The sequence below is a fragment of the Bombina bombina genome, chromosome 5, assembly GCF_027579735.1.
Source record: "Bombina bombina isolate aBomBom1 chromosome 5, aBomBom1.pri, whole genome shotgun sequence".
Taxonomy (NCBI): Eukaryota; Metazoa; Chordata; class Amphibia; order Anura; family Bombinatoridae; genus Bombina; species Bombina bombina.
The window spans coordinates 305434831-305459632 of NC_069503.1; positions in this window are offsets into that span (position 1 = coordinate 305434831).

Below are 24802 nucleotides of genomic sequence, written 5' to 3' on the forward strand. Positions count from 1 at the left end.
TATTTTTTGGTTAAGGCGAGCAGCGCAGGCTCAAATTCCGCCATTACCAATAATATTTTCACATACCCCCAATCAGTCGTATGCGTACCCCCAGGGGTGCGCGTACAACAGCTTGGGAACTGCTGATATAAGCAGATAATATGATTTTTTACTTCTAGATTTGACAGTATTGATGCTGCAAAATTGTGGTTGCTATGATATCACCATTGGGGCAACATTCTCAATAAGAGCAAAGTCCTGCAATGTTCCTAAGTCTACCCTAAAGGGTGATCATGTCTAACAAAACAAATTAGATTATATATATATATACTGTATATATATATATATATATATATATATATATATATATATATATATAAATATATATATATATATAATATATTTTGCCAACAATTAAGTACTAAAATAATAATCCCAATGTGACTAGTGTGGTAGAAATTGGTGAAGTAAGAAAAAAGTTTATGGCAAAAATTTGTTTCAATACAATTTGTTAAAAGTGGTTCCTGGGGGAAAAAAGGCTAAGGCTTCCGTATCCTCAAATACAAACACATCATCTATAGTAATATTTGAATTGGAATAACTTCAAAGAGTCTAGTAAAAAATATATAATATCACCCATTTCCCATACATCTGTTTGCTGTTATGCCTAGTTCTTTTTAAATAAATATATGTTAAGGTTCTGGGCACAGAAACATTTACTTTGTTTTTTAGATATTTAGTAGGTATTTGTTATATCCTTATAGCTTTGGGCTTTTCCTGAACTACACTATACTTTATCATTTTCTAAACCAAATGTTTAGGTCTGGGATTTAGCTTTAAAACTTGTATGGTAAAAACTATATTCTTTGGCTTTCTCCTAATTTAATCAGCCAACTTAAAATCAGTGATTATTTTTTGGGGGTGTTATTTATTTGGGACGTAGCTGAAGTATGACATCACCTCATTAATCCTTTATATACATTGCCAAATGTTGAAACTTTTTTAAAAAAAAAGTAATGAGCTTTCTTTAGCGTTTGAAGAAAATATCACCAAATATAATTAACCTTGTTGCAAAGGAAACACAAATAAACCAATAAAACAGAGCTAGGCAATATGTAAGGAAAATACATTTTAATAACAATTTACCTGAGCACATAAAGCTAGGCAATGGGGCCCATTTATCAAGCACCATAACCCTGTCTGCCTGCTCTGAGCAGTCGGACAGGAATCGCTGGAAATCAACCCGATCGAGTACGATCGGGTTGATTGACACCCCCCTGCTGGCGGCCTATTGGCCGCGAGTCTGCAGGGGACGGCTTTGCACCAGCATCTCTTGTGAGCTGCTGGTGCAATGCTGAATACGGAGAGCGTATTGCTCACCGCATTCAGCGATGCCTTGCGGACCTGATCCGCACTGTCAGATCAGGTCCGCAAGACCTTTGATAAATAGGCCCCTAAATCTTCAAATTAATTATCATGTTATTCAGTGCAAAAATAAACATTGCTACATGTTGCTTAAGGCTGTTTTATTTCCCAATATTGTGTTTATGTAAAAAAAAAAAAAGCATAGAAATTAAATTAAGAGTTTTTGTGTGTTAAAGAGTTGTCACTAAGCCTCAATACTGATAATATTTAAACTAACAGGTGCATATTCTGTTTAAGGTGGACTTGGTTCTTCCAGCTAAAAAAGTGCAGATCCCTATTTAGTGATCAAAAAGTGACAGAGTTACAGGAATATGGCCAGAGCTTTACTAAATGTTTTTTATACCAAGAATATTTTGCAGGCTAATACGACATTTCCAGATCTGGCAATACACTGACACTCTTGCAATGTACACATCCTGCGGGCAAGATATTACAAGTCGCACGTTATAAGTTTTCCACGCAATATGTTCTTTCCGCAATAAATTTTCATTGCACAGATATTACAAGTCTTGAAAAATCATGATTGCTACCGCGTAATCGCCTTTTATACTCGAAGAGCAGTTTTCCACAACAAAAAAGTTTCATGAAACACTTCAAAAATACATTACAAAGTACAGTAATAACACTGTCTAATAAAAATTATTTTAGCAATATATTGCACACAAAAGTTATAAGGGCTAAAAGATAGGAGATCTTGGGTGTTAGAAAAAAAAAGCTGACGCAGGGATTTTACATTGACATACATACACATACATAGAGAAACGTATTCATATGTACAGAGATATGTTTAACTATGGAGATAATAAAAAGATTTCACACTACAATCTTATGCACATTAAACTATATCAGAGGGTTTTTGAAAGAGATATTTGCATATAGATCTCAAGATATCTAGAAATATATATGTTCATATACATATCTCGTTATAAATAGATATATCTGTCCAAAAATCATCACATGCATAGAGAAATATTTATTTAGAAAAAAATTGAACATATTCAGTTAACAAAACAACCTTGCAATATGAAATATTTACATTTTCACGTACACTTTTTGTTTTGTTCTTTTCCTATTTGTCTTCTCCATTGACTTTTATGGGGGAATACCTGAACACGCACGTTATCTGGCTCTATGGATTATGCGGGTTAACGCTCATGCAAACTAAGTTATTTTGCAACTTGTAATACCTGCGTAACCCCAAATGTGAAAAAAACATAACGCGTGCAGAGTTTTCCAATATTGTAATCTTGTAATCTTGCCCTGTGATTGGTGGCTTCACACATGGGCCCCATGTACTAATCTGCCGGGGGACAAGGTTCCTGACTTGAAGACCCGTCTGTTCAAGATAAGACAGCAGCAGATACTGTATGTCCATTGCCCACATTACACAAGCATTTGTTTGCTGTGGAGCAGGGTCTGTCAATCACCCCAAATGAAAGTGTTTGGGGTGACTTATCTCTGCCACCTCAGAGGCGGCTGATAGGTTACAAATCTCTTACATTGCAGTAAGTAGGCTCACTCGTGCTTTACAACATTGCGGTACCTGTTTCCCCATTGGAGGAGAAGCAGGCTTTCACTCGTTACAGAAAATAGATATTTAGATATCAATGTTATAATTTATGTTTATTCCAAAGAATATACCAGTATAGGAATAACGAGTGTAAGCCTGCTTCTCCTCCAATGGGGAAACAGGTACCGTCTGATAATTACGCATATAAAGAATGCCTGTGGAGCGGCAACGTATGCTATTTGGTATGTAAAGCACTTTTAAACTTTTTACTGCTCTTGAGAAAGACGGCTGGATCAGTGGAAACTCGTTGAGCTTAATAAATACAGTTTTTTATTCAAAAATCTGTGGAATCGCTTTTGTTTAAACAACAGGAGAGAGCCGGACATTTGGAATATTTACTGTGAGTAGATATACACCTTATTTTAGATGCTTCAGTTTGATGCCTCAGCCTTGTTCCTTGCACCTAGAGATTGAGGACAAGTGAGATAAAGTGGGGAAGGAGCGTACAGCTGACAACAGAGAAACAGTGCCTCTATCCACAGCTGAAAACAGAGAACCAGCGCCTCTATTTAGCACAACAGAACCTTTCATTATGTATTATGAATCGAACAGAAGACTAAGGGGTCAATTTATTATTGTGTGGAAGGACATGATACAATGTAGCGTATCATGTCCGCCGCACATCGCTAAATGCCAACAGCATATGCTGTCGGCATTTATCATTGCACCAGCAGTTCTGGTGAACTGCTGGTGCAATACCGCCTCCTGCAAATTCACGGCCAATCAGCTGCTAGCAGGGGGTGTCAGTCAACCTGATCGTATTCGATCGAGCTGATTGCTGTCCACCACCTCAGAGGTGGCGGACGAGTTAAGGAGCAGCAGTCTTAGGACCGCTGCTTTTTAACTTCCGCTTCAGGCAAAACTAAAGCGGAGTGGGTCAAAAGAAGCATCCGATGCTTCATAAATCAACCCTATAGAGATTAAATATGGTACAACAGGAGTTATACATGAGAACATGAGCCGAGGCCCATGACAACCACAAATGTAATAAAAATTAAAGAGACTTACGAGGAGGCTCAAATGTTTGATTTTTTGCTAATACCTAGACATGGTGTTATTCTGAAACGTTTGTACACATTTGAGGTTTGTTTCTGTACTGTTTTGTTTTCTTTTGAGACATTGTAATCTAGAGAATTGTATCATCAAAATACATGGATATTCTAAGTCGAAATGTTTGACAAATGTATATTTTAATTGGAAAATTCGATAAAAACCATTTCAACATAAAATACTCACAGATATAACATGCTGACACATGGGGGTCGATGATATAAACTTCACCTGCTCAAAGCTTTTTTTCTCGCCGACTCTTGCAGGGCTGCCCTGGTGGAATGATCGTAAAAAAAGGGGCAGTCCCGGGGGGGCGTGTCCGTACAGCGATCCTAATCGGTCGCACTTTTCTAGAGCTCCGGCTAATAAGCTTTGAATCCGCTGATTATAAGCACCATCCTACAGCTTTCTTACAGAAATTGAACTCTATATCAATACTTTGCTCTTATTAGAGCTTAACAAAAAATTTGGGGCTGTATTTTTGATGCCAGATCTTAGAATTGGACGTTAAGGGCCTGGAGCGGCGGCTCATTACAGACGGCGATTTCCCCTCGGTACTTCCCGAGGTACTTAGCCTTAACTGGATAACACTTAACCCGCCAGCATTGGTTATAGTGTGAAGATTTGCCTCTATACACTCAGAAGCTGTGAGAATGGAGGGGAGAAAAAAATTAACAAGAGTGGACAAGTTTTTTGAGAGATTTGATAACCTTATGCACTCACTCAATTCGCAAAGCCCCATATGATCGACTACTGCAGCTTATTGAAGCAGATCGGAACCCACATACTCCTCAAACCGGGCTTCAATCTAGCGCATCCTCAAATTATGCAACAACATCACCTAGTGAGACTTGGCAAGAGGACAAGCAAGACATACTGCCGCATCGGAAGATTCCATTATAGCAGCAACCTACACCTAAACTATCCACTTCGGTGCATGATATATACACAGCGGGATTTAAGGAGATCAGAGACTGCACTAGCCTTACTTCTCATGCATTACCTGTGGAGCGGTCGACTTTGACAAACCCTGCGGGAGCAGCTGAACTGGCAAAGACGCAGAAGAAAGTGGACTCTCATCTGGGACTCTCCATACCTCCAAGATGGCTCCAAACCAACCACCGATCCAGTGGAACATCAGCTTTGATGGAAACATTCCAACATGGCGGGGGTGGTGGAGCGCACCCTCTGTTTTCACAATATATCCTATATCCTAGAGACTGGTTATACCGCCATCGCTCCAGACGGCTTCCTCAAGGTGAACAGCTCTCAACAGGAGGGCTTCCATATAATACACAACTATGTGCAGGCTTCACATTTTCCGGCAGAGACATCAGCTAAAGCTCACACAGGAACCATACCAAGCATGAACTTTCTCAATATTCTTAATCTCTCGCACAGAAACACACAAATTCACAGTAAGACGTTGCCCTGCTCACAAAAAGAGCTAGCCAATATAAAGAACATTGCTTTGCAGCAGGTAAAACCTGGAGACTGATCACAAGAACTTTTGGCTTTTGCCATGTGAAATATGCTGGTTTCTCCTAGACATACTGTTTGTGTTTGTCTTTTTGTAGGGTTTAGTGGTTATATTAAGTTCTCCATTTAATTCAGTTAATTTGACTTTAAAATTGCTTTAAGCAACTATTTAAGCCTCTTAGGTGTTTTGCAAATACGGTAGGGGTTTTTGATACCTTATGATTGTGAGTGTTGATATATGTAAATATATATAAAATTACTACGCAGATGAAGATTGACAAGCTCAACTATTATATATGAGTTTAGATTGTAATGTTAAAATTTACTGTTAACTGCATACTTTCTGAATAATGCGCAATAGCACACAAGTGATGGAGTGTCGCATATATTATTTCACCCACATGGCCTGCGGCCGGGGCCTAAGAAGGGTGGTGGATTGATCTATGTTCACATACTAATCTCCAGGTTGAATAGCAGCAGCATCTTATATTTGTAGGCGCTACAGATTGCAGATCCATAAAGACAGTTTAGCAATAGACGAAACGATAATCTTTCAAACATAAACAGCAGCATGTGTTATGCCCCTTGCAAATGTTGTCACAAGTAACATATAAAGCATAAAATGGCACCTATAAGCGACCTAGTTTCAGTCTTAGTACCTGTTTTAACTTCTCCTAAAGTAAGCTCAGTTTTGGCTTTTTCTCTTTTTCTTTCCCTTTATTCCCTGATTCCTACCCCCACCCCCTTAACCCTTTCATTGCACATGCCCAAACAGGTTAAATAATGACACATGAGAGGTATATATAGTTTAAAACGGGGCCTTGGAAGAAATACACTGATGTGAAGAGAGTAATATAATATGCTAACGTTGATATATACGATGTATGCTATGGGTCTTTTACAAACATTATATAGAAGCAATACGTTGTCATACTATTTTGCATTACTCTCACTGTATATTCAGCTCTTTTGAAAACTAAAAAAGGGGCAGTCCCTGCGAGTGGTGAAATGGCTCCTATTAAAAGTAATGGAGCTCGCCACTTCCGTTGGGGGTGGAGTCACGCTGTTGTGCGCTCCATGTTGGCGTTTGTTTGAAGCGTCCCCTAGAACTATCTCCCCACCTCACAGCCGCATGAAGTGATTTGGACCCGCTCCAAGAGAGATATCAAGTTCCGGTGACACACGGCAAGTGGAGGTGCTACGTAGCAACGCAAACCAGAGGCCATTGGCTGCAATAGCTGTCGGAGAATGGGGCTGTTGATGCCTGGAGGGATCTGGGGGTTACGCTCTACTCAATCAGCGTATCCTGGTGTTGCAGAAGCGGAGGTTGTTGGGCCTGTTACGTGCCCTGTTCCGGTGTGACTTGTTGTTCCTGCTTGCTATGGATGTTGCACCCTGAAGGCACAAGGGAAAACTCTGGAGCCTAGCAGACATAGATGGTCACGCAAGTAGTATTGCTTTTTCAACATTACAAAAATTGCTAAAACGGCTTATCACCAGGGCATTATACATATGACTCTGACAATCCAGGGTAAAACCCCAATTACGGGCAGAGTCTGTTTTTCCTTAAAGGATTTGGTGTTTATGGATCAACTTGGTTCATGAGTTTAAGGTTGGATGTTCATATTTCTTAGAATTAACTATAAATATTTTTGGAGGATATAAAGGTACTTTTCTCTACTAATATGAGCCTCTTATGAACTGAAGAAATCTAGGTTCAGAGATGTAATCTGGACTGGATAGCTGGGCACATTCACGACGGGAAAACCCCCTAATAGTGGGGTAACACTGTTGCATACTTTGCAGGGACAGCACCATATGTATTCGCTAAAGTAGTTATTTTGTTTGGTGGGTTGTTCTTGGTTATCTGCATCGTGTGTGGGTATATATTTAAATAATAGAGTCATTGTTTAGATATTCATCTGAAAATACTAGTACTATATTCTATGTTACTAGATCCATTCAGCTACTTATAATTTGCTTACATTTATATTTAGGTGTTAAATGATCATGGTTATTAGGTAAACCAATAGATGATAGCAGGCTCTTACACTTTAATTGCAGGGGAAAATTAGTAGTTTGGCCTTCTGCTTTATTTTCACAGGTGGAATCTTCAACACACACATAAAGCACAGAGAAAAAAAAAAGAGAATTTTGTTTTGCATTATAGAATCATTTTTGTAGATTTTATTCTTGGGTTAATGGAAAAATTTGTCACGCAGGTGAAAAAAAATTCACCCATAATGCCTGCTAAACTTAAAGATAAGAAACATAGGGTAGCTGACGTGAGTTCAGACTCTATTGCTGAAGGTATGGTTAATCCTTTTGATGCGCAAGCATTGGTAACTCAAATAAGCCAGGTATTTACCCCACAATTTGAATCTATTAAAAAAGACCTTTTAAGTATTTCCTCCAGATTAGATTCCCTTTCAGGAGAAGTTAAACAATTTGCAGCCAGGATGTTAGAGGCAGAAACTAGGATTTCTTACTTAGAAGATCAGGTTAACACGCACGAGAGCACATTCTCTATGCAGGAATCTAAAATACACAATTTACAATCCCGACTGGAGGAATTAGAAGACCGCTCCAGACGTAATAATATTTGCCTAGTCAGTCTTCCTAAAACATCTGAGTATGACAACTTATTAAATTTTACATCTATACTTCTCCCGCAAATTCTAGGGTTCCCCCCCCCAACAACTGCCTTTAGCAATTGAGAGAGCGCATAGAGTAGGCCCAAGGAAAACCAATGAGGATGGAACAACTAGAAGTAGGATTTGTATTTTTAAGCTCCTCAAATTTCAAGACAAGATTGAAATGCTTAAACTTTATAAAACATTTGATCCTTTTACCATTGCAAATAAAAAAATCCTGTTATTTCAAGATTTTTCAAACAAGACAACTATGAAAAGAAAGAGTATGGCTCCTTATTGTACCCAAATGATAAATAAGGGAATAAATGCACGTATGTTCTATCCAGCTAGAATCATAGTGGAAAAAGATGGTAATAGAATAGCTTTGAATACTGTGGATGAATCAAAAAGCTATATGTCTCAAAATTCGTAACTCAGATTAGAGATACTCTATTTTTTTATTATTCTGCTAAAAATCCAGAGCTCAAAGGAGCTATATGGTTTGCTCAGGAAAAAAGCAGTGTAAAATCCTGGGCTTAGGCTTCAGGATGTTTGATCTTGTTATAATCCAGGTTTATGAATATCATGTTTCTGTGCTGTTTGTATATATGGTTTCTTTTGTTAATAATTTTATTTGGTGTGGTTTCTTTTTTTTTCTCCTCTCTCTCCCTCCTTCTCCCCTCTTCTCGATCTGCCCTCATCTTCAAGGCTAGGCTTATATTTCTAGATGCCAATTAATAAGGGAACATTAAATATGCTTTCCTGGAATATCGGTGGAGTTACTTCACCAAGAAAACGTAAATTAATAATTAAAAAATTAGGTGAGCAGGACCCGAGCGTGGTCTTTTTACAGGAAACGCATTTAAAAGCATCATAGATCCCCAAGTTGAGATCTAGATGGGTGGGGGAGGTAGTCGCGACCCTGTGCTGTGGTAGGAAGTCTGGCGTTGCAATATTGTTGAATAAAAATTTATCCTATAAAATAATACATATTGAATTAGATTCAGAAGCTAGATATATTATTTTACAAATATAAATTAGTGAAATAAAATTTGTTTTTTGTAATATATACGCACCAAATGTGTTCTGCAAAGTATTTTGGGAGAGATTAAAAGTTAAATTGTTCCCTTTCTCATCAGATAACTTAATCATAGGTGGGGACTTCAATCTGTCTCTATGCCCGGAATTAGAAAGATTCTCAAAGAAAAATGTAAAACCTTATATGAAACAAGCCAAATATATTAAGAGTTTTTGTCATAAGCTTAAAATAATTGATATTTGGAGAGTTCATAACCCAGACAGTCATTCCTTTACATGTGAATCAAAAACTTTTAGAACATTCTCTAGAATTGATTTTTTATTAGTGGCAGAATCATTATCTCTTCAAAAAATTGTATCCAAAATAAGTGATATCGCAATATCGGAACATGCGGTTGTCTCATTGTCCCTCCATATGTTTGCTAGACCTAAAGAAAATAATCAAGTCATTTTTTCCCCTAGATTTATGTATAAAAACATCAGGTTTGTACGATGGCTTAAACAAAAATGGAAAGACTACTGTACACATAATATATCTTATGTTAATAAAATAGAGACATTTTGGGAAGCATCCAAAACAGTTTTAAGGGGAGAGATAAAAGCATATATGTGCAGTAAGAAAAAGAGAGATAATTTGAGAGAGGTTCAACTTGCAAATCAAGTTAAAAACACCTATAGAAAATATATCAAGGATGCAAGTCGGGTAAAATGGGAGAATTATTGCAGAGCAAGGCAGGAAAGAGACATATTTCTAAAACAGAAATCTAATGAAGAAGAGAGGAAGATAAGTATGCAGAGGCCATTATGGGAGTTCTGCTAAATATCTCGCTAAATTAGTTAAAAATAGAAAAAAGAAAAATTATATTTTAGCTATTAAAGATATACAGAGCCCACAGATATTAGTAAGATCTTCTATACATATTATCAGAACCTCTACTCTCAGATGTGCAATAATGAGGCTAATCAATTCTGGGCGCAGATTAGAACACCGTTGGTCTCAGAAGATCTGCTTAATATGCTTAATGCACCAATTACAGGAGAAGAGATTGGAAAAGCGATAGAAAAGGCTAAATTAAATAAGGTGGCAGGTCCTGATTGCTTGCTGGCAGAATACTTTAAAATTCGTGCTGAAGAAGTTAAACCTACTCTTGAAAAATTGTTTAATAATTACTTCTCGGCAAGTAATATATCTTCAGGTTATTTTTCAGCTGCTAATATTTCGTTAATTCCGAAGAAAGGCAGAAATCCAGAAGATGTTGCATCATACAGACCGATTAATATAGATTACAAGCTTTTAACCTCTATTGTTGCAACTAGATTTATGATCTGTCTGGAAAACCTTATTCATAGTGATCAGACAGGTTTTATGGCCTCCAGGAATTTATCAAAAAATATGAGGAAAGTTATAACATTTCTGGATTATATGTGGAATAGAGGCAGAGATAAGAGGAAACAATTTAAACACAATACAGCACTTTTAACGCTTGATGCCGAAAAGGTCTTTGACTCTATAGAATGGGACTATTTAATAACTGCTCTGGAGAGGTTTGGATTTAAAAATCAATTTGTTCATTTTATACGTAATCTTTACAATAGCCCAACCTCCTTCCTATTGATTAATGGGACATTAACACCACCTATAATTCTAAAAAAAGGTACTAGACAAGGTTGTCCCTTGTCACCATTACTTTTTAACTTAGCATTAGAACCTCTAGCCATTTGGCTAAGAGACAAATTAGAAGGAATTCCTTTGGGGGAGCATACCCTTAAAATTTTATTATACGCAGATGACCTCTTAATTTGTCTATATAATACAGCGCAAGTTATACCAATAATTTTGGAATGTTTAAATCTTTTTGGTTCTTTTGCGGGTTATAAGGTAAATTATAACAAAAGTGAATTGATGTGGATAGATAAAACTAGATATAGTATATTAAAAAACCCGTTTAAGGAAGTTGATTCGCTTAGGTATCTTGGTATATATTTGCATAAAAATCCTCATAATTGGTATAGACTTAATTATCAAGTATTGATACATAAAATTAAAGCAGATCTAGAACTATGGACTTCTTTCCCTCTCTCAATTTCTGCTAGATTCAGTATTATTAAAACAATTGTTTTTCCACGAGTACTATATCCATTACAAAATCCGCCTCTAATATTAAGTAAAAAGGATATTCAGAAACTAAATGCTAGTTTAGCTAAATTTAATAATGGGCAAAAAAATCACGTATAGCGTTGGATAAATTGATGCAAGAACGTGGCTCTGCTGGTATGGCTTTACCCAATATAAGACTCTATAATTTAGCTGCGTTAGCTAAAATTGCTATAGATTGGTTAGCTGAAACTAATTGGTTCTCCACAGATGTTTTAGAGTTTTTTATTTCCCCCTTTTCATTGAAAGCATTATTACATATTTCGCTTAAAGAATTACCAAAGTATATACAGAGTTTAATATCTTTTAAGAATGTTATTACTGCATGGCATACATTTTGTGTGTTAATAGGAGTGGATTATGCGTACTCTGAATATCTTCCCATTATAGGTAATCCGGAATTTTGCCCTGGAAATTAGCAGGAGGTTTATAGATTAAGGGCCAGAAATGGTCTACAATTTATTTATCAACTACTAATAGAAAATCAACAAGTGGTTTCTTTTGAAAACCTATCTCAACAGTTTAATCTGCCAAATAAGAATTTTTATGCATATTTGCAAGTTAGACATTATATTAGCTCTAGGACTTGGTATGATACTGAGGTTCCCGCATGGTCAGATATTAAAACGTGTATTTCTATAACTAAAATCAGGGCTCCTTCAATTTCCCTATTATACAGTATAATGTTGAATAAACAAAGTCAATCTTTTGTAGAGAAACGTTGTAACTCATGGTCACCATTTTTCCCAAATGTAGATAGGGAAAAAATTAAAGTAAGTTTAAGTGCATTAGATAAATGCTGAATATCAAAAAGCTGGAAAGAATCACACATTAAACGTATTAATAATTTTTATTATACACCCGCCAAAATGGCTAGAATGTATCCGGGTCAGACCTTCTTTTGCCAAAGCTGTACATATATAAGTGCAGATATATGGCATATCTGCTGGTCATGTCCCAAGATTCAGCAGTTTTGGAGGAAAGTGGCCTTCTGGCTTAATAAACTATATAAGGTGAATATTTTGTTTGAATTAGAGCAGTGTTTTTCAACCAGTGTGCCGTGGCAGATCCTCAGGTGTGCCACGGCAGACTGACAACAGTGTGACATATTTTTTACACTTTGCTTGTTTTTTACTCCCAGTGCAGGGGTAGTTTGTAGGAGGCATGGCATGACAGCACAATACAATACAGTATGTGTGTGTTTGTGTGTATGTGTATATATATATGCTGTATTAGGCTACAATGTGTGATTTTTTTTTTAAATTTTGGGATGGTGGTGTGCCACAGGATTTTTTAATGTAAAAAAGTGTGCCACGGCAAAAAAAAGGTTAAAAATCACTGAATTAGAGGATGGCATCTTCCTTAATAGATACGATAATAACGTCCCTCTGCATAGAAATATTTTAAACACTATAATACTGTTGATTAGACAATGGATAGTCAAGAATTGGAAGGCAAAAAAGGCACCAGGTTTCTCTCTCTTTATTAAAGAAGTCCAAACACAAATAGTGTTTGAATCTTTTCATTTAAAAACAGCAAAAGAAAAGGAAATTAAGAAATTTATGATAGGTTGGCTCCCCATAATTAAAACATATCCAATATCTACACAGAAACATATTTTATATCCGTTTCTGACTTCGGATAGTTTTGCTGACCTGGCTATGCTTGGTGAATTTCCAGTAGCTTGGATAGTAGGATATAGGGATTAAAGATTATCTGTTTCTCGAAGGGGGGGGAGAGGGGGTTTTCTCTTTATTTATTTTTTTGCCTATGTCACACATATTGTCGGTACTAAATAAAAGTTCTAAAGAGAAAGAAAGAAAAAGATGGTAGCTAAATATATATAGTACAGCAGGCAACTGTATGATGTTATTAGATTATTATTAGGATCAAACATTTATTGTACAAACAGTTAAAATATATACTTTATTGTTATAATACAATTCAATGGATATCTATTAGGAGTATTTATCTTTCAGTGTCTTGTACCGGTACGGTTGTGTGTTTTTTTTTATGATAAAAAAAAAAAAGGCCAGCAATGTAATTTTAAATCATAAATGTATGTTTGTTTAACCGCATTGTCAAATTAGAAGATATACATTATTTTATTTTGCATATTATACTCTTTGTAAGCTATTACTTTTCATTGTTACATTGTTGATTGTAAAATAAATATAAAAAAAAAAAAAAAGTAATGTAGCTCGCTGGATATCCTGCAGCCAATATAAATCACATTAGGCTGCTTTCTTAGTATAGCATCTTACATTCGCCTATATTTTCATATGCATTTGTTTTTCTATTAGGGTATTAAGTATTCGGATTGTTTTGAGAAAAGCTTGTCACCTTTTAGTTGGCGAGAAAAAAACTGTGAGATCTGCAGTGCGAAAATCTTTATAGAATTACGCTGGGATTAGAGAGACATTTTCATATATGCCCATGGAACGCCCATGTTCAGCCCATTTTACCAAAAAACAACAATTACACTTTGCATTTTATTTTTATAAGTACATATTTCTATGTGATGTTTGCACATCCAATGTACTAAAATTATGATTTACGCTGTGTATATTTAATTTGATTTATTCCTGTGTAAATTACATAAATATTTAACATTTTTGTTAAAATACGATATTTGGTGAAGAATTTCGTTACAATTTTTGATACACCTTAACAATACAATTTTTCCTTGCTTATTTTTGTTTGAATGGTTCAAATATTTGTTTTCCATGATGTTTAAAATACAAATTTTATTGTGCACTTTTTATATGAAAATGCAGTATACGTATATGCCCCTTTTTCAGGGTAAAAAGTGGATTTAGATCATTCCACCAGGGAAGGACTAGTGAGCATTCTTTAACAATTTCGCCAGCTCAGAAAGCTTTCAATCATCAACCCCATAGACCCCCATTTATGAAAATGCGGATGGATAAAGTTCCCCAGGCAGAGAACCTGTCTGTCCCCATTCAAGGCCTCCAATGCAGCACACGCAGCCTGGAATTGTACATTGAATTCCTAGTGTTCTTTTACACCTACCCCTACAACTGCACAACTAACTGCACAAGAGCATGGCTTGTCAATAATCCTAGGCGGATAAGTCTGGATGTTTTCAGTCGACAATCTCTTTAGACTGCTGCTTCTTAACATGCATTTGCAGGTTTACATGATCAAGCCTACACCACAAGGGCTCTGAAACTCCGTCTGCAGCTCCATAAATTGATTTATTTGATATCATTCTATTTTCTCCACTGTTATAATTTTCCTTTTTTTAATTAGAAACATTAAAACCACATTGTATTTTACATTCATTATTTATTATGCTGGCTTTTGGTGTAAAATAACTATAAAATGGTACTTGCTTCACTCTTCACAATGAGGCTGCAATCCTACATAGTGATTGCTTAGACTAGAGAATAGTTCATTTTAAATTTGTCCCTATTTGGCCACAGCAAACCAGGAGCAAGACTTTCTGCCAGGTTTTTCAAGGGCTCTGTCTATGAACTGTTTTTGATTTTCAAAACCTGATAAATTGTTCTAATAAAACATAATTAAATGTATTAAAATATTTTTTTATGCCGATTTCTTACAAAACGAGTGTTTAAAAGGTCAGTAAAGTCAAAATTAAGCTCTGCTGATTTAGATAGAGCATGTCAATTTTAACTACTTTCCAATTTACTTCTATTAGTAAATTTGTTTACTTTTCTTGGTATCCTTAGTTGAGGAGTAAACCTAGGTAGGCTCAGGGGCAGCCTGGGGCAGCTCTATATTTGGACTAATAATGGGACCATTTTAACAAGAGTGGCACATAGGAAAAACATTCCATTATATGTTTTTTTTTTCTTAAGTATTTACTCTCATATGGGGTCCATCACTTGAATTTTCAATCCACTAAACTACAATCTTTGAAACAAAACAGCAGGAAGTACAAATGCACAACTTGGAGCTAGCTGATGATTGGTGGCTGCACATATATGCATCTTCATTAGCTACTAATAGTTCATTGGTGCTCTGTACCTGACGTGTGAAACAAAGGATACCAAAATAATTAAGTAATAGAAGTAAATTGGAAATTAGTTTAAATTTGTATGCTCTATCAGAACCACAAAAGTTTAATTTTGACTTAAAGGGACAGTCTACCATAGAATTGTTATTGTTTTAAAAGATAGATAATCCCTTTATTACCCATTCCCCAGTTTTGCATAACCAACACAGTTATATTAATATACTTTTTACCTCTGTGATTACCTTGTATCTAGGAACCTTCTTCCAGCCCCCTGATCACATGACTGTGACTGTTTATTATCTATTGTCTTAAATTTAGCATTGTTTTGTGCTAAATCTTAAATAAACCCCTGTGCCTGAACACTGTGTTATCTATATGGCCCACGTGTACTTTCTGTCTCTTTGTGTTGAAAAGAGATTTAAAAAGCATGTGATAAGAGGCAACCCTCAAAGGCTTAGAAATTAGCATATGAGCCTACCTATGTTTAGTTTAAACTAAGAATACCAAGAGAAAAAAGCAAATTTGATGATAAAAGTAAATTGGAAAGTTGATTAAAATTAAAAGTTCTATCTGAATAATGAAAGTTTAATTTATACTAGACTGTCCCTTTAACTTTCCTTTTAATTGTTGTTATATTCTATGTATTTGCAAAACATTGAATTTAATCTCCCTTTAATGTAAAGTGCTATATAGTATTAATATCATCATTAGTACTAGTGTTTCCTTAGATGTATGGTTAATATCTTACACTTGTGCAGGCAGCTGTTTAACCTTAGTATGAATTGAGACATGAAAATTACATTTTAAAGTCTGAGATGCACAATAAGTGAACTTTATACAGTAGTTATCAGTATCTTTTGCTCTGTTTACCGTCTTGCGTCATCATGGGTGCATCGTTTTGGACGTCGCTACTTGCGTCGTTGTGGGTTGCGTCATTTGTGGGCGTTGCTTCTGGTGTCCTTGTATCACATCGCTTCTGCGTTGTTACTCTTGCGTCACTTTTGGCATGACCTTTTGGCTTTAAATCTCAGAACTGCCATACTCTCCTTGCTCGAGTATATTATCCTGTTACCTTTGCTTGAGCTTTCTGTGATTATCAAGATACCTAGCTTTTGAATACGGATTGGACACTGACTTTGGCTACTCTAACTCCCATTTGTTACCTCGCAAGATTGGACTGATACCTGGCTTTTGAATACGGATTGGACACTGACTTTGGCTACTCTAACTTCCTTTTGTTACCTTGCAAGATTGGATTGATACCTGGCTTTTGAATATGGATTGGACACTGACTTTGGCTACTCTAACTTACTTTTGTTACCTTGCAAGATTGGACTGATACCTGGCTTTTGAATTTGGATTGGACACAGACTTTGACTTCTCTAACTCCATTTTATTTCCTGGCAAGTTTGGTCTGGTTCCTGGCCTTGTATCAATATTTTCATAGTCCTTGGTTCTTCTATTCTTCTGCTTCCGGATTCTGTTGTCTTCCTCATTATGATTGGAGAAGTCCCTTTTTCAGGTACTGTGCAATTGTTTATTCTGTGCTCTACTCATCCAGTCTCTGCCAGGACTTGTCCAGAGCCTTTGGTGTGGTTTATCTCTATCCTACCTCAGTCTCTGGGTATTTTTTGACTTTGAAATTACTCAAGTAGTGAGACATTATACTCAAGACATAAAAATGGACCCAGACGAGGTAGTGAGGGCTGTTTCCCTTTAGGGACAGACATTGGGAGCCCATGTTGTTCATCTCCAAAACCTGGACACCAAGTTAGAGGCTATTGCGGCCATGTTGGCCTCTCTGGGAGCCCGGGCTCCTTCTGCCTCCAGAACGTCTATTGACTACACAGCCTCAGCCTCCTCTGTAACCAGAACCTCTTCACCTACCTTGGCGATTCCTAAGATTCCTCTTCTTTTACGGTACTCCTACGGAATGCAGGGATTCCTTAATCAATACAGACTTCACTTCCGCAATGACCCAGTTACCTTTCCATCCTCTCAAGCCAAGATAACCTTTATCATCTCCCTTCTGAAAGGCAAAGTCTTAGTGTGGGTCTCTCCTCTGTTGGAGAAAGATGCTGATCTACTTAAGAATGCAGGCTCCTTTATCTCTGCCCTAAGTACTGTATTTGATACTCCTGGCCGTGCCTCTGTGGCAGAGGCTTCCTTATTGGATCTTCGACAAAATAACAGACCTGTGGCACAGTATGCTGTGGAGTTCCGTACTTTGGCCTATGAAACCACTTGGGACTCTAGTGCCCTCAAAGCAGCTTTTAGAAAGGACTTGAACGAACGCATCAAGGATGAGCTAATCTATCGGGGTGTACCTTCTTCCCTTGAGGATTTAATTTCCCTTTGTATCCAATTGAATACACACTTTCATGAATGACAGTTGGAAAAAGACAGGGACAGGAGACCAGCCTCCTCATCCTATTATGCATCTGATACCCAAGTCTGCAGAATCACTGATTTCTTCCTCCCTTCCTCCTACTGAGCAGGAACCCATGGACATATCCACTGTCAAACTGTCCGAAGCTGAAAGACAACGATGTAGGCAACAGGGACATTGCTTCTATTGCAGTTCTAGCTCTCATCACCTAAAGTCATGTCCTTTCCGTCAGGGAAAAGTGAGAGCTTAGTGGGTTCCCGAGGAGTACCGCTAAGCAGGATTACCCCGAAAACTCCTCTACCCACCAAGATCCTGGTTCCTGTTACTCTCAGATCTGATGGGAAAGCATTCTCTTCTCAGGCCTTTATTGACTCCGGAGCTGCTGGGAACTTTTTGGACTATAACTTTGCTAAGAAATGTGGCATTCCTTTGCTGCCAAAAGACCAGTCTCTCAAAATCACCACTTTGGATAGTTCTCCTCTAGGCTCTGGTTTTTGAGACAGCAGCCATTCCCTTTTCTGTGGGTGTCGTTCACTCAGAAAGTCTACAGTTTTAAATCATAGACTCTCCTAAGCAACCTGTAATCCTAGGCCTTCCATGGCTTCAGAGACACAACCCTATATTTGACTGGTCCCTGGGTCAATTAGTCTCCTGGGGTGAGAACTGTTTTTCCTTATGCCTCCAAGAAGTAGATCCTCCTTGTCTTCCCATGGCTAATGTTGTTACATCCCCTACTGTACCAGAGGCATACTCTGCCTATACGGATGTTTTCGAAAAGAAGGGTGCTGATATCCTTTCTCCCCATCTCCAAATTGATTGGAAGATTGATCTTTACCCCGGAGCTCCTTTTCCTAAGGGGCGAACTTACCCTCTCTCCAAACAGGAGTCCAAAGCTATGGAAGAATGCATAAAAGAAAACCTTGCTAAGGGTTTTATTCGTCCTTCCTCTTCTCCGGCTGGAGCAGGGTTCTTTTTTGTGAGCAAGAAAGATGGGGGCTTATGACCATGCATTTATTATAGGGCTTTAAAGCAAATAAAAAAACCGGTTCCCCCTACCCTTGATCCCTGAGCTCTTTGATTGTCTTCAAGAAGCCTGCTTTTTCACTCTACTAGACTTACGTGGGGCATACAATTTAGTCTGGATATTCAAGGATGATGAATGGCAAACCGCCTTCAACACCAGGGCAGGACACTACGAATACTTGATGATGCCCTTCGGGCTTTGTAATGCTCCTGAAGTCTTTCAAGAACTAGTCAATGACTTTTTCCGGGACCCTTTATACAAGACAGTAATCTTTTACCTTGACGATATCCTGATCTTCTCTAACAACCTTGTTGTCAAAATGTACAACAGGTTCTTTGTCAACTACGGTAGAACTCCTTATACACCAAACTGCATAAATGTGAGTTTGAAAAGAGCCAAATACAGTTTCTGTGATACATAATCTCTAAAGAAGGTTTTGCTATGGATCCCTCTAAATTAGAGGCAGTATTGAATTGACCACAAGCTACCACTCTAAAGGGCATACAACAGTTTTTGTGATTCGCCAACTACTATCGGAAATTCATCCGAGACTTTTCTAGAATCATTGCCTTCATTTCTGAATTAACCAACTCAACCAAAATTGCAAAATTTGGTCTGACACTGCCATAGCAGCCTTTAACAAACTGAAATCTGCCTTTTGTTCTGCACCTGTGCTTAGACATCCCAATCCTGAGTTACAGTCTGACCTGGGAGCAGGTGCTGTACTTTCACAAAGAGATCCTGTCTTCTCTAAATACCATCCAGTGGCTTTCTTTTCTAAATGCTTTTCTGAACCTGAAATTAATTATGATGTGGGTAACAAGGAATTACTTGCTATGAAACTAGCCTTAACTGAATGGAGACATTGGTTGGAGGGTACTGAAATACCTATACTTATCCTTACTGATCACAAAACCTTGACCTATTTAGAATCAGCCCAGTGGTTGAATTCCAGACAAGCCCAATGGGATTTCTTCTTCTCTCGTTTTAATTTTGTCCTATCCTACATACCAGGGACTAAAAATAAGAAAGCTGATGCCTTATCCCGTCAGTTTTGTCTAACTACTGCCCTTGTCCCAGAGACACCTGAACCAGTTCTCCCACCTACCTGTTTCATCTCTCAGTTTACAACCACTCTGTTAAGAAAATTGAACTGTGCTCAGAAGAATTTACCCGCTATTGGTAACCAACCACCTAATACCCTCTCTGTCCCTCCTGAATTACGTTCCGCCCTCCTAAGGTGGGAGCATGATAGTAAAATATCCGGCAACCCTGGTGTGGATCAAACTTTCAGACTACTCCGCCAACATGTCTGGTGGCCCTCCATGGCTAAAAACACTAAAGAATACGTAAAAGCCTGTGTTAATTGTGCTGCTAACAAGATACCTTGATCCCTTCCTTCTGGCCTTTTACAACCCCTACCTATACCCAAGCAGCCTAGGACTCACCTCTCTATTGGCTAGATTTAGAGTTTGGCGTTAGCGTCAAAAGCAGCGTTAAAGGGTCCTAACGCTGCTTTTGGCCGCCCGCTGGTATTTAGAGTCAGGCAGGAAAGGGTCTAACGCTCACTTTCAAGCCGTGACTTTTCCATACCGCAGATCTCCTTACGCCAATTGCGTATATTATCTTTTCAATGGGATCTTCCTAACGCTGGTATTTAGAGTCTTGGCTGAAGTGAGCGGTAGAGCCTCTACCGACAAGACTCCTACCGCCAAAAAAAGTCAGTAGTTAAGAGCTTTATGGGCTAACGCTGGTTTATAAAGCTCTTAACTACAGTGCTCTAAAGTACACTAACACCCATAAACTACCTATGTACCCCTAAACCGAGGTCCCCCCACATCGCTGCCACTATAATAAATATTTTTAACCCCTAATCTGCCGACCGCACATCGCCGCCACCTACATTATCCCTATGAACCCCTAATCTGCTGCCCCTAACATCGCCGCCACCTACATAATATTTATTAACCCCTAATCTGCCCCCCCCCCAACGTCGCCACTACCTTACCTACACTTATTAACCCCTAATCTGCCGACTGGACCTCGCCGCTACTATAATAAATGTATTAACCCCTAAACCGCCGCACTCCCGCCTCGCAAACCCTATAATAAATAGTATTAACCCCTAATCTGCCCTCCCTAACATCGCCGCCACCTAACTTCAAGTATTAACCCCTAATCTGCAAGGTTACCTTGCAAGATTGGACTGATACCTGGCTTTTGAATTTGGATTGGACACTGACTTTGGGTTCTCTAACTCCATTTTGTTTCCTGGCAAGTTTGGTCTGGTTCCTGGCCTTATTTCGATATTTTCACAGTCCTTGGGTCTTCTATTCTTCTGCTTCCAGATTCTGTTATCTTCCTCATCCTGATTGGAGAATTCTTTTTTTCAGGTACTGTGCTATTGTTTATTCTACATTCTACTCGTCCAGTCTCTGCCAGGACTTGTCCAGAGCCCTTGGTGTGGTTTATCTCTATCCTACCTCAGTCTCTGGGTATTTCTGACTTTGACATTACTCGAGTAGTGTGACAGTAGTCACACACATATATATGTCTGTATAATAACATGGCTGTCTGCTAACCTATTTAAATGACTGTCTACTTTATATTCAGAGGGCTTTTTAGATAGTGTATTTATCAGACTATTAATTAATATATTTATATATGAAGATAGACAGATAGATTGATAGATAGAAAGATAGATAGATAGATAGACGGATTAGAAAGATAGATAAAAATTAGATAGATAGATAGATGATAGATAGATGATATAGATTAGAAAGATAGAGTTAAAAAAAATAAGAAAAAGTGCTGTGTGCTGTAAATGGTAAGATGCAGAGGAGTAATAGAATGTAGAGTTTAAAGGGACAGTCGGATCAAAATTAAACTTTCATGATTTAGATAGGGCATGCAATTTAAAACAACTTTCCAATTTACATTTATCATCAAATTTGCTTTTTTCTCTTGGTATTCTTAGTTAAAAGCTAAACCTAGGTAGGCTCATATGCTAATTGCTAAGCCCTTGAAGGCAGCCTCTTATCTGAATGAATTTGAATGTTTTTCTCAGCTAGAGGGTGTTAGTTCACGTGTACCATATAGATAACATTGTGCTCACACCTATGGAGTTACTTATAAGAGGACAATGATTTGCTAAATTGCAAGTTTGGCAAAAGAACTAAAATAAGGGGGAAGTCTGCAGAGGCTTAGATACAAGGTAATCACAGAGGTAAAAAGAATATTAATATAACAGTGTTGGTTTTACAAAACTGGGGAATGGGTAATAAAGGGATTATCTATCTTTTTTAAACAATACAAATTCTGGAGTAGACTGTCCCTTTAAGTTAGAGACCTCAAAAATATCAAACACTACATTTTTTACGATACTATTGTATTTCTTAATAAATTCAGTAAAGTGAATTCTATTATTATTAATAATAAGAATTTGTTTGTTGTTTTACAAAATACACTTATCTAGCAGAGCGTAACCAAAAAATCCCAGAATCTAAACATATTTTGTACTGTTTGATTTAATGCATTACATTTGATTTACTATATTACATTTGTATCTTTAAATCAGTGATATTATAATTAACGTATTTTCTGGTACATCGGTTGAACAAATACACAGACAGTTGGCTTTGTTTAAACCAACTTCTTAAAGGAATATTAACGTTGTGATTTCAGGATTATAATATCACATAAAGTGAAGTTAACACCTCTATGGGCTAGATTTATCAGCGCTAAGACGTACAGGGGCGCGTATACGTGCCCCTGTACGCCTCAGCTCGCCTATGCCGGGCGAAATTACCCGCAGGTAATTAATATTGAACACGAGCGCAATTTTGTGCTCGCGTGCAATCCCGCCCCCTGCCCGCGCACAGCCAATCACGTGCGGGCAGGAGCTGTCAATCTCCTCGGTCGGACTCGACCGAGGAGATTGAATTTCGCCACAATAGAGGTGGCATAGATGTTAGGGAAGCAGCGGTCTGGTGACCGCTGCTTGATAAATCCCGGCGAGCAAGTTCTTGAGAGAACTTGCTGCCGTAGGGGCTTAATAAATCTAGCCCTTAATAGTTTCATAGATACAGTGGGATTTCTCACACATCAGCCTTTGTTTTGTATTAAAAGCATCCACAGCAATATACGATTGTGATGACTGAGAGCCCCTGCTAGCGGCCAATTAGCCGCCAGTGAGCAGGGGGGAAGCATTGCGCAAGCATTTCTGGTGAAATGCTTTCGCAATATTAAATGCGGACACTGTATATTGTCCGCCTGCAGCGATGTCCAGCGGACATGATGACATAATACACAGTTTTAAAAAAAAAGTTTCCAATTGACTTCTTTTATCAAATTTGCTTTGTTCCCATGTTATTCTTTGTTGAAGAGATACCTAGTTAGGCATCTTAGCACTACATGGCAGGAAATAGTGCTGCCCTCTAGTGCACTAGCAATTGGATAACATTCTTGCAAAATTGCAGCAAAAAAGTTCTCCAAAAATGGGCAGGCTCCTGAGCTTACGTCTCTGCTTTTCAATAAAAGATACCAAGAGACCTAAGAAAAATTGATTATAGAAGTAAATTAGAAAGTTGTTTAAAATTGCATGCTCTATCTGAATCATGAAAGAAAAATGTTTGGTTCATATAGACAGATAAGCAATCTATATAAAGACACCATATAGTGAAAACCACTGAAGATATTATTAGCAGAACTTTAGGTCTGAAGTTAAAGGGACACTGAAACCAAATTTTGTCTTTCGTGATTCAGATAGAGCATGAAATTTTAAGCAACTTTCTAATTTACTCCTATTATCAAATTTTCTTCATTCTCTTGGTATTTTTATTTGAAATGCAAGAATGTAAGTTTAATGCCGGCCCATTTTTGGGTGAACAAACCTGGGTTGTTCATGTTGATTGGTGGATAAATTCACACACCAATAAACAAGTGCTTTCCATGGTTCTGAACCAAAAAAAAATAGCTTAGATGCCTTCTTTTTTAAATAAAGAAAGCAAGAAAACGCAGAAAAAATTGATAATAGGTATAAATTAGAAAGTTGCTTAAAATTGCATGCTCTATCTGAATCACAAAAGAAAAAAAAATTTGGGTTCAGTGTCCCTTTAATTACTTCCCCTAAAATAAAATATATTTTTTAATAGCTTTGCAAGGAGGGATGCTGACACAGGGGAAAAATGATACAGAGTGCTTCTTAACATAATTTATAACAGGCATTTTACGGTAGCACTACGCTATTACTATTTTCTGTAACTGAGTGCCTCACTTATCCAAAAAGCTTCTAAATTATTTTGAGCACTGTATTTTCCGCAACAATCAAGTGAAAAGAAATCAACATTGCATTTATCATTTACAGGTGTATTGGAGTATGTAGCTGTTGACATGCACTAGACTCAAAATTGCATATCTGAAATATACAGGGATGGAAATTTCTGTGCTTTCAGCTCCAGGTGCATTCTGGGAAACCTGCAATACAAAAAAAAAACTTGGTTATTTCTATTGCACTGTAAAAGGGCTATTTAGCATGTCATCTATTTGCCAATGTAGATCTATATAAAGTTTAGCAAAATATAGGGTATATGGCAAAGTGTGCAAAATCACTTTTGTAAATTCAGGGCTTCTTTTGTTTTCTTAATAGCTCAATGTACTAAGGCAAGTAACAGATAAGAGTTCATTGTATTCAAACATCCTGCGGAAACATCATTTCATTTTGTTCCCTAAATCTCCCACTTCATACTGGGAAGTTGATCTCTGCTGCTGTCTCTTGTTTTTACATAGTTTATTCTATAGCCAATACTGCAGTATTTAACATTTCAGCATAGGTAGAAGATTCAACAAGCAAAGTAAAGGTAAAGGGACTGTTTGTAAACAATTTAATTCACTCTAGGGTAAAATGTATCACTAAGAACACAGTTAAGATGGGAACATTTCACATTACAATGTTCCTTTAAATAAAGGGACATTAAAGTAGTTTTTCTTATATATACATTGTATGCATCATCAATTAAGCACTGCACTACAAAAATATATACAAAATAAATGTTTCATAAG